Source organism: Pinus tabuliformis, chromosome 8 (assembly GCF_031772625.1).
Source record: "Pinus tabuliformis cultivar Carrire ecotype Pingquan chromosome 8, CPIR1, whole genome shotgun sequence".
Lineage (NCBI taxonomy): Eukaryota > Viridiplantae > Streptophyta > Pinopsida > Pinales > Pinaceae > Pinus > Pinus tabuliformis.
In genome coordinates, this window is record NC_142294.1 from 1,550,040,192 (window position 1) to 1,550,055,777 (window position 15,586).

General features: G+C 36.0%; 1 pseudogene; it reads right to left on the bottom strand.

Annotated features, from left to right (window-relative positions):
* Positions 1 to 2,167: 2,167 nt before the first annotated feature.
* On the bottom strand, positions 2,168 to 6,016 carry LOC149241838 (uncharacterized; annotated as a pseudogene).
* Positions 6,017 to 15,586: the final 9,570 nt, after the last annotated feature.

Genomic DNA, 15,586 nt, shown 5'->3' on the forward strand with positions numbered 1-15,586 from the left:
GAAACTTGGCTAAGGTCGAGGCTTGGGCCTCCATAATCAAATCCTTCGCCACAACCAAAATAGTGGATTCATCTTCGTCATAGGAAGGGGTCGATCTGGATATAAGTGTGGGTATCTATTCATTTACGTTGTGGGCTCGACTCTTGCTACTCCTTCGTAAGGGCATGAAACCAATCCATATGAAAAGTCATGACTCATCTCTTGCTCAACTGAGAGTATAACAAGGTGTCTTAAGAGGGAGAGTATAACAAGTGTCTTAAGAGGGAGGTCTGGGTTTGCCCATCTCACATTAATGTATCAATCAATCAATCAATGACCTTTATGACTATCCACCACCAAAGAGAGTGCAATTGTAGTCATCAAAATAATCAAAATGCATCATGATCATATTCAGAGATTACTTCGAGCCTAGTTTGTTTCTAACAATTTCTTGAGCTTCATGCAAGGCTTTTGACAATCCCCTTATTCTCACGACCTCTTGCAGCTCATGTTTGGAAAGAATACATTTTCTGAGTAAGAGGCATGCTTGACACCTAATGTCATGGCGATGTGCAAAAAATCCATGCCACAAACAATCCACGCCACAAACAATCCATTTGATTGGAGAGTCAATAGAGGTCACTTATTCCCATTGTGAAATGTTAGAGATAGTAGAAAATGGAAAACATGGAGAGACAAGCCTCCCTTCATAGCTTATAAATAAGCAACATATCGAACCCATAGTTCAAGTTCTTCCTCAACAACTCCCTATTACTAGAATTTGTGGAACTCCTATTTCCTTCTCATTTATTGATAGTGTGATGTATGTTTCCAAGTTTGCAGTAAGTGCCTTTCTTCCCTCAGTTGCTGCCTCGAAACAATAATATGGCAATAATATTTTCCAACTTCTAAGCATGGGAAGACAAGTGCGTATAAGAGAACACATATGAGCACATAGACAATACATATTGCAAAGAATAAATTTCAATCATTAGTCTGAACGCTATAACTTCCCAGTGAGATCATATGCCCCTTGGAGCTACTAGAGGATATGTATGCATGTCAATGGTTATGCAACCCTCATTTCTCTATTGTCGCCTATCTCTATGCTACCCTCATTTCTCTATAGTCACCTATCTCTATGCTACCCTCATTTCTCTATAGTCACCTAGCTATGCCCCTTGGAGCTATTGGAGGATATGTATGCATGTCAATGGTTATGCAACCCCCATTTCTCTATTATTGCCTATCTAACCCTCATTTCTCTATTATTGCCTATCTCTATGCTACCCTCATTTCTCTATAGTCACCTATCTCTCTCGCCTATCACTATGCTACCCTCATTTCTCTATAGTAGCCTATCTCTATGCTACCCTCATTTCTCTATAGTCACCTCTCTCGCCTATCTCTATGCTACCTCTATGCTACCACCTCTATGCTACCACTATGCTACCTCTTTTAATCGCCTATCTCTATGTTGCCCTCATTTCTCTATAGTCACCTATCTTTGTGCTACCCTCATTTCTCTATAATCACATATCTCTCTTGCCTATCTCTATGCTACCGCTTTTAATCTTAATCTCTATGCTACCAAGGCTTTTAATGAGAGATAGTGTGAAAGTAATAATGGATGAGAAAACTTACTAGAATATATGAATTCAACTAGTAACAAAATATGAAAGTAATAATGGATAAGAAAACTTACTAGAGTATATGAATTCAACTAGTAACAAAGCTATGTCAAGTGTGAAAGTAATAATGGATAAGAGAACTTACTAGAATATATGAATTCAACGAGTAACAAAACTATGTCAAACCAAAAATAATAATAATAATAATAATAATAATAATTATAATAATAATAAATAAATAAATAAAAGAAAACAAATATTAATAATTCAATATTAAAAAAACTGCTAGATTAATTTGTATTTTAATATAAATTATTTTAAGCTTAAGTTGTCACTACATATTATTTGAAAATGTAAAATAACTCATCACTCTCCTTAAAAAAACACTTTGATCTATATCATCATTACAGGTGGGAGATACTTTACCAATGTAAACAAACAATTAAACATAAACAAAAAAAATTACAAAACCTGAGTTACAATTAAACATAAACAGAAAATTACAAAACCTGAGTTACAATTAAACATAAATAAAAAATTACAAGACCTGAGTTTAAAAGACTGTAAATGCCATACAGAGGCCTGCAACACAAACCACGAGTCTTGCTGGCCAGTTATGTATTTATAATAAGCCTCAGCAGCAAGAACCAAGACTTTTGATAAGCTAAATCTGAAATTAGTTGATCGCTGAGACCTCTTTAGTAAACTGAACCTGAAATTGGCAGATCGTCATAGATCCATGGTTTCAGGAAAAATTGCTCATATGGAAAGGGGCCTGGACCCTGATCCCCAACTTCTATTGATTCATCCATGGTTACTATAAGATCGGAACAACCCAAGATATGATTCCAAGGAAGATAATTCTTTGGAAAATTCAATCTGCGCGATGCTATCCTCTGTTTTGCAGCATTTTGTGCCACCGTTGACCTCAAAGAAAATACACAGCAAAACATTCTGTCCCATCGTTGAACTCCATGAATGTCTCCACTGCAAAACTTTATGTCCCACCATTGACCCCGACGTAGGTATCCGCAGGTCCGTCTTTAACAACACCCTGAACTGGGGGTTTTATGTCCATCAATAGAGACTCATATCCAACATCATAATCAGATGAAAATTAATGTGCCCCATCAAATGAGTTGCTGTTATGATCAGAATCAAAATAACCTTCTGAATGGGAAGAATTCACCAGTTCGAAATTTGCGGCATCGCCATAAGCAGTGGACATAAAATTTCTCACCTATGAATAGTTGTGGCTACAGATCTCACAAGAGCATGATTGCTGTAAAGTTTGGCTCAATTTGCTATGCTCACAAGATTGGACTGTGGATGCATTTGAAGTGATCCGAAATGGAGCACTGGGATTTAGGAACTGAGAGTACCGATACTTGATATCATCGGAGACACAGACTGGAAGATCCGATCTGCAGACATTCTTCAAAGAGGGTTCCATTTGGCTGTTTACACAGTAACCCTCTAATAAGTCAAGAATTGGCGAATATAAAGGTTTTACCTTACTGTTCATATTCAAACCCAACATTAAATTAGGGTTTTATTGTACATGACTTTACTTTCTTCCTTGACATTTTCTTGTTACTGTCCATTTTTACAGAACACCAGTGATCGGCAAAGTTGAGCTTGGCTATCTTGCCTCTGATCTTTTATAGCCTCTGCATCATAGGCCTTGGCTGCCTCCTCCGCAGTGTTAAACGTTCCGAGCCAAACCCTAATGCCCTTTCTGGGATCTCGAATCTCCGCAGCCCATTTTCCCCATGGACGCTGCCTGACACCTCTGTATAAATTCGACTTCTTCTTACCCGCAATCTTGGCTGAGGACATTTCAAAATCCTTGAAAGGAGGAATCTCGAAATCCTTCAAAGCAGAAATCGCTTCATTCTCACCTCCTTCAAAACCCAGCCAAAGTCAAAAAACCATAAAAAAACCAACCCTAGGAAGCAATACAAATTTCCTGAACGCAAAAAAATCTCCCTGAAGGAAATTCACGCTTGGGGTTGACAATATTCTTGCTGGGCTTATTCTTCTGCTTGTATGCCTCGTCGAAGCTGCCCGATTTATCCGAGGGTTCCGACACGGCTCCGCCATTGATGAACAAGTCAGCGAAGGTTCAATGACTATCAAATACTTTTATATAAACAAACGATATATTGAATGAACGAAAACTGTTTATGAAGAATATATTTCAGTGGACAGGAGGATGTATATCTATGGTTTATGCAGCATTATTGTTTTTCTAAATATTCACCCCTGATCGAAAAAGAAAACCACATCAAGCAGACGCTTCAGAAGCAGAGAATAGTAATTGAATCCACGAAAACCAAATGAAGCCAACGCTTCAGAAGCAAGGAATAGTAATTGAATCGAAGGGAGTTGCCAAATGTTCAAGATGAAGAATGATTGCATTGGAGTTTTGAGAATGGAGGAAACGGTTAGGGCAGTTTCCAGGTCATAAAATAAAGAGAGGCCAAGTCATTTCTCCTAAGTATATACTAATGGATGTGAGGCAGTTATGGCTCCATCCGACAGGAGATCATTGGGACGGTTATCGCATCATCCGCGCCCGATGGTAGAGGATAGTTCAACTGTCTAACAATGCAAAGTGGTATTTAGGGGAATTTTTCCAGCGTAATTAAAAACAATCAGTCATATGTCAAATTAAAAACCAGTCATATTAAACTTACTTTTGAATTTTCTTAACTTAAATTTATTAATAAGAAATAAACGATGAAATATTTTAATTTAAATTTATTAACTAGGAGTAGGCGATACTAAAAAACCTTAAATGAGTCCGGAAAATATTCGCTTCTGAATGGTTAAAAATCAAGGGAAAAAAAATGCAAAATCAAGATAAACATTACATAAACAACTCTATAAAAACAATATAAAATTCTATAATTTAAAAATTATTTATCTATTTCCATCATCAAAAACATGATTTAGATACTACATCTACAAAACCACTCCCAAAAAATATTATACTTCATGTCAATGACCTCACTTTATAAAGTGAATACGGTGAGCGAATATTGAAAACTTAGCCAGGAAAACAATGATGGCAAACGATGAAAATTGGCACGATTTATATAGGATGCGAAACTTCACCAAGGGTTTTTTTTTTTTTTTTCTACATGTATGATCATTCATTTTTTTAAAAATAAAACTATTAAAGCAAGCAATATCATTTGCGTTATATTTAATGTAATGTGGCTGGTTTTAAATTACAGTGAGAAAGATGTTACCATTTTATATATATGTATATATATAAATAATTAAATAGATATCTAAATTAATTATTACTTTTAAATAAAAATAAAAAAAAATTAATATTGATTAATATATTATTAATATTATTTAATTTTCAAAGTGAATTTAAGTGTTATTATTTAATATGAAAGAAAATACAAATGGTTGAGAGTTAGATGTAAATCAGTTTTTTAAATTGGGAAAGGTTTGGATATATTTTTATGATTGGAATTGTTTTAGTGTGTTTTTTTGGACTTTTTTGCCGAAATATTTGAGGTGAAAGCTTGATTTGTGTTATTTAAACTCGTTTTTTTTTACTATATATGGATTCAACACCCTGAAAAATCCTAGGGCACTTCGATTGTGAAGAGGTTACCTATTAAGCTTGTGATTTAATAAATTCTTGCCGGATTTTAAAGAAATTAAACCAGAAAAATCCACCCAAAAACCTTCTAAAAATCTCACTAAAAACAACTTGTTTTATGCTTAAGTTTTATTTTTTATAATCAAAATCTATTGTTTACTTTATTTATCATTCATAAATTATATAATATACACCATCTTTTTATTAGTTTTTTTTTAAATATAGACAATAAATTTATTTTAATTATCTATAAAATATTATTGATTTTCTCTTTTATTAGAGATTAGAGTGTTTTATAATAGTGCAAGGGCTGAACGGGTTCTGAGGACGGATAGAGTCACTGGTCATTTCAATAATGAAAGGTGGAATATGAAGGGTATGAAGGGCAAGACCTATCGAACCTATCGGGTGGTAAATTCAGTAACAAAAGGGGGAACCGCTCACTTTTTTTGGGGTAGGGGGTGAGGTACGAACCCACTCACCCGACCAAATAAGGGGGAGGGGCCCTCGCCTTATGAAAGACGAGCGATCAATCCCTCACCATATGAATAGTGAGTGACTCTGTCCCTCACCCATATGATGAGTGAGCGTTAAAACGATGGCGGCCTGGAGAGTCGAGTGTGCTTACTCACCCTCACCATATGAATAGTGAGTGACTCCGTCCCTCACCCATATGATGAGTGAGCGTTAAAACCCTCACCATATGAATAGTGAGGGACTCCGTCCCTGGGATCGCGTCTATCAGCCAACCTGGATCGAGCGCATCGACAACAGCAGGCATTGACAACTGACTAGCAGCAGAGTACCGGCATACAGTAAATCAACACCTGGAAATAATCATAGGTAAACGATCTAGTTATAGTTGAGTAAAGAGTTCAATTATGTATGACTGGCGGCTGTATGACAAGGATCCTCTGACAATGTGGATGAGACACTGGCTAGGGCTAGTGGGTAACGTCATAAAGATGAATTGATACAACTACAATACTATGGGGGAAGTATAGTTCATGCCACTATAGCGGACCTGCGTGAAATGGGTTCTACACCTATTCCCTCTACCTGGCGGCTCTATATCCTCCTTACCATTAGATAGAGCAGCATCCATCTCGCTCAACCTCAAAGCAAATGATTCGATCCCACTAGGGGTGAGGCCCGGAAAAGAGTAGTGTGTGAGCTGCCGCTAGCCAATATACGAGAATAAGAAGAGCAATAGTGTGTGAGCTGCCGCTAGCCAATACAAGGGAGACATACCCGCTGGTCACCACCTGTCATAGCCGAGAGAAGCCGGTTCGACATGACCCTCGAGGGACGATATTTGGCCTTTCTCCTTAGCAATGCTAATGAGATCTGGTTCGACCCCAGACTTCTCTATGCGCATATAATGCAAGTACCACAATGATGGTCAAAACTCTCTCTAATTCACCATTCGAGGTAGTATCTTCTTGCTTTAGTGTCTCTTTGGTCTTTCGTCGCTCCGGTTCTTCCTTCCCTCAATCCCCTTCCCTTCCCTTCCTTTCCTATCAAGCCCCCTCCCCTAATCAACTCATAAGCCAGGATGAAGCTAAGCACGTATTAAGCCAAGCCCGGATTCATCAGCATGAACCAATCCTCATCTACCCGGACCAAGCTCATGCCCCCTAATCTCAACCCTTAAGCTCATGGATGGAGATAATGAAGCTAAAGCAAGATACCAATCCTTCCCCAAAAGCTCATCAAGCCTTCAGCAAGACGTCTACGTGTTTTCAAGTCTATCAAAGAGTTGGGTATAGCACCCAAAGAAGAGAGTCTAATAGGCCTAAGGAGATCTCTCAAAGTAGAATATCAGATTTTCTCCAAAGTATAAGGCAGGTAGGCCAACGCGAAACCAATTCCCTGAGCATATCAAGCATAAGTGGCCGTAGCGGGACCGGCGCTCTCTATAGTCCCCCCTTCCAATACCGTAAACTCCACGATGTGTATATCTCCACGACTCATTTCTTCCCGTCGATGACTGTATGGTTGGTTGTTTGCTCGTGAAGCAAGGAAGGTAGCATAAGGGTCTAGAACATCAAATCAAAAAGGGAGTGGTGTAGGGAGGAAGGGAGGAGTTCCACCCAAGCATAGAACACCATTTCCTGACCATATCAAGCAGTGTCCGTAGCGGTACCGGCTATGCCTACTGGATTCCCTGACCACCATATCGTGCACCATACTATGTCTCTATATCCACGACTCATTTAGTCCCCCCCAATTGCTGTGACTGTCTGCTTGGTTGGTTGGGTGACAAATAAGTAGAACGATAGAAGGACCAAGGCTCAAGCGGCTCAAGGGTGGTTTTTTGTGTAAGGAAAGAGGCGATGTCCTACAACGGACCATCCAAAATGAGCAGCGAAAAGGGTATCTGTCTAATGTCCAAGCAGCAATAAGGGTTCGGCGTTCATGAGCGGGGGTTCACTATCAGTAAGGGTCATTCCTTGCACTCGGAAGCGCAAGACCCTCCGGACCTTCCTTTCTTTTCTTTCAACCAGGGCTGATTATTTTGATCTTAGTAGTGTATAATGGACCACCCATAAGGACCACTATTTGGATAATTCCAAGGAGTTTGCATATGATTTCCCGTATCATTCAACTGATGCTGATGCTCATCCAATACGGGACCTAACGTAACCCCTTACAATACGGACCTAACTGAATGTCCATCCATAAAGCTCTCTAACTCGTACCGTTCTGCCAATAAGGCTCCTACAAGGTGGCATGAAGTTTCTTTGGTTGTGTTATTTTTGAACGATTTAGTAGACCGATTTCTCATACCTGACAAGACCTGAAATGACCTCTCAACCCGTAGTTAAGCCCGCCCCGTAGATGCCTTCTTGTGGAGTTTTGTTTGTTTAGACCCCGACTAGTTCGTAGTTCCCGTATCACTCGCTCTCAGCTATGTACCGTACCTGCTGCTATCGTACCTGCCCTGACCCGTACCCATACCTTTGTTACCGTACCAGACCTTTTGACTGGACCAAATTGTCAAGATCTCCCCTACAGGGCTATTGGTGTAGCAATCATTGTTTCTCTTTGTTTTCCATTTGAGTCAATAACCCGACTCAAAGGTCAACGAAGACGAGCGAACCCCCAACAATTTCCCGCCAGGAGGTGAGCGTAGTACTGTAGTATGACCATCTCGGAGCTATAGCCAAACTTCATTTTGAGTGTGGTTGACCTGGAAGAAAGTAGGGGTCGCTCAAATTGGAAAGTAGGGAAAGTAAGTAAGATGAAAAGCTTTGCCAAGGCAGTTTCAATCTACCAAAGAAATCAGATGCATGCATAGGGTCAAAAGGCTTAGTGTGAGGTTGTTCCCAAGGACCCGGAGGGCGCTTTCCTGTAATCAGGGAAGGATCATTTTGAATATTTTTAGGCTTTGTTGTTTCTTTTTACACCATTGAAGAGAGTGCCAAGCATTCTCTGAGGCCGTTTTGCGATCAATGCCGATGCACTGGTAAGGCTCGAATTCTATTCTCACTGATTGTTTGATTTTTCAATTGGGTTTCTGTTCCTAGTCTTTTGGATCAGTTTATGAGTGCGGGCGTGCCAGAGTCACAGTGGACTCGAGTGTACTGGATTATATGCAAGACTAAGGACCAAATTCCCTTGAATTGAGATTGGGCGACCTCAGATGTTCAATTAATTTTAATTAAAAAATTAAATTCAAATTTATACATAATTTCAAAATATATATATATATATATATATATATATATATATATATAATTTTAAATAATTTCATTAAATTTTAAAAAATAGATAATTTTAAATAGATAATAAAAATTCAACTTCACGTATACAATTTGCATAGCACAATTAAACATTAAACATTATACAATTTGCATAGGCCAATTTGACATTTGCTTAGGGGTGACTTTTAAGTCCAATTTTGATATGAGAGTTCTAATGTTAATTTTGGTGGCTTATTAAGTTTTGGATAGTGTTTGAATGATGATTTTTGGTCGCTTATTAAGTTTTGGATAGTGTTTGAATGATGATTTTAGAGGGATTCTATAATTAAAAGTAAATTTTGTTGAGTTAATATTGGATTGAATTTATATGGAATATTTTAAATATTTCTTTTTAATATTATTTTAATAAGAAAGTGTAGAATTTTTTGGATGAAATTTTATAGAGGATTTTTAATTTATGGTGGACAATCTATCTATCATTAAGACTAAAGAATAAAATGATCACAATCTAATAATGAGAAGTTTTTAATAGAAAATAATATCAATTAGTTATTACCGATTTAATTATAAACTAGTACAACCACATTAAAAATATTAATGTGGTTGATATAGGTGAAGGCTTCATAAATATAACAAAAAAACTATTGCAACACGAAGAATGCCTTACCAATGCACACATTTACCTCATTAACCATGTATAAAAAGGTTATGGGTCAACTTTAACTTGAGAAAAAAAGGGAATTACACATCTTATTGTAAAATGGACCATTTTGCTAAATAAAATTTGCTTATATATAAATGAATGTTATAAATAATAATGAGGAACTTATCATGGAGGAACTTATTAGAATTGGAATAATCTCAAATCCCTAGGAAATTGGTGGGTGGGGAGCCACTTGGCATGAATATATTTTTTAAAATTTATTAAAAGTGATGGACCATTTTGCTAAATAAATTTTGCTTATATATAAATGAATGTTATAAATAATAATGAAGAACTTGTCATGGAGGAGCTTATTAGAATTGAAACAATCTCAAATCCCTAGGAAGTTGGTGGGCGAGGAGCGGCTTGGCACGAATCTATTTATTAAAAGTCAATGCAACCTGACAATAACACACTACATCCCTTAATAAGCATTAATACTAAGCATATACTTAACATATTCCCTTGAGAATCAATCTAGACCGTCAAGTAAAAAAATAAAATAAAATCAAGAGATCTTCATCCACCTTAAGTTGAAATAAAAAACCTTTAAAATTTTCAGCAATTAATAAAATAACTATTAAATAAAAATCAAACCAAAAAATTTAAAATAAAAACGAATAAATAAATAAATAAATAAATAAATAAATATTTTAGCACACAGACTAAGATATTCAATAAATAAAATAAAAGTGAATCGGAAGTTATGCGTAAAAAGGGAAGTACTGAAAAAGTGTAATGACATATAACTATTTTAATGTTATGCCATTTGAGTTGATATAATTATTAGAAATATTATCTAAGGTGTCTACATAAATATATATATATATATATATGTTTATTTTGTTTGGGTAATTATGTATAATTATATTATTTAATTAATATTATGTTTTTAGTTTTATTTTAAGTAGATAATATATTTGACAATTTGTAGTGTGAATTGGCATTTAGAATAAATATTATTAGTTGTTATTCACAAATGCATGTTGACTCATCATTGTTAATCAACAAAACTCATGTCACATGAAGTAATTCATCAGTGGCCTCAAAAGAGGGTAGGTGTTCTCTCTTTGCTAGATTCCTGTATGTGTTGGGCTATCATTATATTTCCTTACATTCGAAGAGGATGAACTCTTAGATATTGAGAAATTATTTTAAGTCATACTTTAGGACCATAAGGTAATTTCAGTCTTGATAGCATCCACAAGAAAGCTAGTATCTTCGTTGTTATCATTGAGACTATTTCTAGTGGAGTCATGTGCTTTCCAACATATTGTAGCTCTAGTCCCATGCATCAAAGAAGATACTAATCTTAGTTATGGTTTAAGTTTCTTGTTGTTTCTTAAATTTATTTTTTTACAAATGGCAACCTTATATTCAAGTAAAAAGAAAAAGTTACATTCTAGGATGCCTTGAAGTGCTAGGGTGATGAGGTGGAGGTGTGGGAGGGGTATTATAATCCTAAAATAAACATTCATATATGCCTATGCTTAGAGTCAACATTTAGGAAGAAATCTATGCACTTTTAGAAGGCTTGAATCTTGCCAAAATCATTGCATTTTGAGTGGCAGGAGATTCTAAAATAGACATTAAATACATAGACTGAAGTACTCTAGAATATTGATTGACTTTACTTGTAGGGAGGATCAGACATGTTTAAAACTCATTTCCAAATGTGAAATTCTATCACACCTTGCGGGAAAATAATATAGTTGTGGATCAACATGTTAATCAAGCAACATTGAAAAAAGCAATGACAATTATCATTAATGACAAGGAGTATGACTGACCCATCCCATGATTATTGTGTTGAAGAATCTAGGGTAGTTAGATTAATAAGATTCTTGTTGCCATGATAACTATTTGTGGGATACTTTTAATTTTTCTTATTAGCTCAATATTTTATTTTTAATATTAGAGTGTGTCTTCTTAGTTCATCAAATAGTTACCAAAATAAAAGAGACAAGAACACAAGATGTTGGCTTTTTGCCAGGGCCAAAACCTCTCACTCTTTGAGAGGAAAACAAAAACAAAATTCTTCTTATAGATATTCCAATTGACAAATACCAAGACCATTGACCTATAAGCCACTACAAGACCAAGACACCAATCCTCTTCTTCGTTATAGTTGAGATCATCATCACTACTATTGAAGTCAACATTGTTGCAACACCAAGGCCATCACTACTGCAGCACCGAGATCTTCATTATTGTTGCACTATGGTTGCACCTTCACCGAGATCTTCATCACTACTGTACAATTCTTGTACCTTCACCAACATTTTCATTATAACAATGAGATATTCCATACTGATATATATATATAGATATATATATATATATATATATATATATATATATATATATATATATATATATGCACTGAGATCTTCATTAAGATCATGACCTTGTAACTACGTCTTCATTAGGATCATGACTGAGATCTTGATTACAACTATGCTAAGATCATGACTGTGTATATAATGTATGCCGAGACATAGTGTGTCACTGTGGGATCACTGAGATCCTCTTCATCAAAGAGACAAGTTCATTTTGAAGTGTCCACATAGATCTTGCCATTGATCATCCAAATAACACTGAGATGTATCCGAACCTCATTCTGCCTCTTCCCATTCGAATACAGAGATCACTATAGTCTCATTCAAACATCAAAGAGATATATCTGAATCATTGTACTTGCAACTAGCCCTTAAACCTTTTTACTGTTCCATTATCATCTTTTCTCGTTGCTCCTTCCATTCGAATTAGCTTCTTTTCTAGGGATCTGGATTGTCCTCTTGTTATTACCCATCTGAATTCCTAAACTAAGGAAGTGCGAAGGGCCTTGGTGCCTATATATAGTGGTTTCCCATCATAAATAAGCCGACTTGAGTGTACGAAGGGATGTGTCTCTATATAGTGAGTCGACATGATCTTCCTTTAATTCAATTTGTAGGCTGACTTCTTCAAGAGGGATTGTGCTGGTCTTTGGAGGATTTCTAGACATTTCTATAGACTTGTATACATTAAACATAGGTTCAAGAAGAGCTCTTCATACATGAAATTAATTATAGACTCTAAATGACAAATCCTATTATTCTAAAATCACTTGCTCATGAAATCCATGAAGTAAGTTTACAATCATAATTTTGTTCTCTTTATTACATCATTTATATCAGCCATAATTACATGTCATTATGATTATCGAAGCTAGTTACACTTCCTTCAACACTCCCTCTTAACTAGGGAGGTATTCATAATGGTACTTGGTCATTCTCAATCTGAAGAATTTCTCATAAGAAGAATCAGATTGGTAATCCATTTGTATAGCATCATAGTAACCAAAATTGTTTCCACAGCAAGGCCTTGACTGACATCTCTATCTCTCATCAGATAAGAGAACAATGTTGGTGAGACCAATGACTATAGACACATTCATCATTGTCTCTCAAGGTACATACCCACCCAGGTGTTCACTGAGTATGACCTTCTAGGACTATTCTTATCTTAGGTTCATAGCCCTCAATGAATATTGGTCCTCTTGCCTACTCTTATCTTGGATGCCCTACACATCCTCAAAGAGAATCAGATTCCAGATGATTACCCAATCCTCCATTCTTTCTTCCCAAGTGAAGACAAGAATGTTGTGTCTATCTCTCCCTATCAACTAGGGAAGATATGCCCATTCCTGTAAAGGAATGTACCCAAGCTCCTTTTGAGCAGGAACTTGCCCAAGCTCCCTCTTAATTAGGGACTTGTCAGAGCTCCCTCTTAACTAGGGACTCTCCTTTGCATCAACAACTTCTTCTTTGTGGGTCGTTCAACTGCTTGATCAATTTCTTTCCTTGATTTCATGAAATTCAGTCGAGATTTTTCCTTGTAGGGTATTAGCCATCGATCACTTTCCTCCTTGGTTCATCATGTCATTCCTTTCTTCATGGAAGTGGAATTCTTGGTATATATCTCGAACGTTCTTCATATGGATACTTCTTTCTCATCGTGATTCTTTCAGGAATTTCCATTCACCACATTAATGCTAGTTTTACTTGTGCTTACAACTCTTGTTCCAGTAGTCCTGCATGAACTCATCCAGTTATCATTCAATAAATCAAAACATAACATTAAATCAAATAGTTCCTTACGAGATGGCTCTTCATCATGACATCTTCTAGTAGGTATAACTATCTTGCATACATGTTGACACATCTCACAAAAATGTCCATTTTCAAGGGTCTCCATATTATTCAGATTTCCATCACAATCTTCATATCTTTTTGGGAGATTTCCTAGTCAAATATTCTTGGTATTTTGGAAGTTGATTGCCTTCATCATGGTTGAATATCTCACAATCCCTTCCTTTCTTACACATTCCATTGCCAAGAGCTTCCAATCAAAGTTACTTGATTGTATTCAACCATCTCATACTTCATATGAGGACATATTATGTTGATTTCATCTAGTGCGACTTATGCCTTGCTGCATCCTTTCAGAGGAGGAGATCCTTTTTCCCTTGATCACACTTCTCAAGATAGAAATAGTGATCCATGTTACCTACAACCACACAACATGAATTTATAATATTTAATACAAGCATACATACCTCATTTATCATTAGGTCATATAGGCTTCTTCCAACAACTTCCTTGATTGAAAAGATTTTCAACCCCTTGATCTGCTTCATTTCTCATGTCATCATATCATCATCCAATGAATGCCATAAGTTGGAGTTCCTGATGAAACAGTTGCTTCCTCTCTAGATTAGTGAACCTTCCGATGAGGATTCCATAATAGAATCTTGAGGATCTAGCATATCCCCATCTCAAAGATGTTTCCTTTTTGACTTGATGTATGATGAGCCTTGTCCTAGATGAATTCATCTTTTCCTTCAATGTCCAATGGGGTTCCCAAGAGCTATATCCTTCATGTTTGACTGCCATGGATTTTGATCCTTATGTCCTTCACAATTCCCCATGGTGATATCACGAGCTCTTGCTTCCAATGCTTCCAGGATGCATCTTATTATCATGGTCATATCTATGACAAAAAATTTAGGATCTTATGATAGGACCCTTTTGTGAGGGATACCATCTCAATCATGGTAGAGATTTATTACTCCCTCTTTCCTTGGCCCTTTTCTTCAACTTCATCCATGTTTCCTACGATATGAGCTTTCTTTTGATAATATTTCCATAGCATTGTTTTGTCTTGTTTGAGGACCAAACTTCCCCTTTTCTGCAAATGTTTAAGTCCTTTAACCTTCAACACTTTTGCCTTCAACTTGTATTTTTCTATCTAGAATAGAGACCACAAGTTGTCGAATGAGGTAACCTTCTTATATATGTACATTTGTTACCTTGCTTATTAGTTAGAATGATGATGATTATCTTCTTATCCTCTCTCCTAGATCTCCAATTGAGATCTTATGGAGATATCCCTTCATTTTTTGATACCTTTAATTTGGTGTAGATTAGGTCTAAGTGATATGACCTTCTTTACTGCATCTTTAGAGAATATATCTTCTGAATTCAAGCTTTTGTGATCCATATTACATTAAGAAGAGTCTTTTTGGTAGAAATCACATAGGAGAATTTTTTGCCGATGTGTTTTGAACTAGCTAGTGTAGTCCATCATTAGGACCAAATGAAGATGCAAATCACGGAACGAGCTTAAATAGAGGGCGATGTAGAGACCAAAAGATCATATAACGACTAGTTTAAGAAAATTAATATTTTAATAATGATTATTAAGATCAGATAATATTCCTATAATGACTAGTTTAAGAATAATAATATTATAATTTACAATAATAATTAAGATAAAATAATAATAATAATAATAAAGAAAGATTGAAAAACGTAAACATTAATAAGAAACAAACAATCCAAATCAACCAAATACAAGAACAACGTAAAAAAAATAAAAATAAAAAATAGGAGTCAAG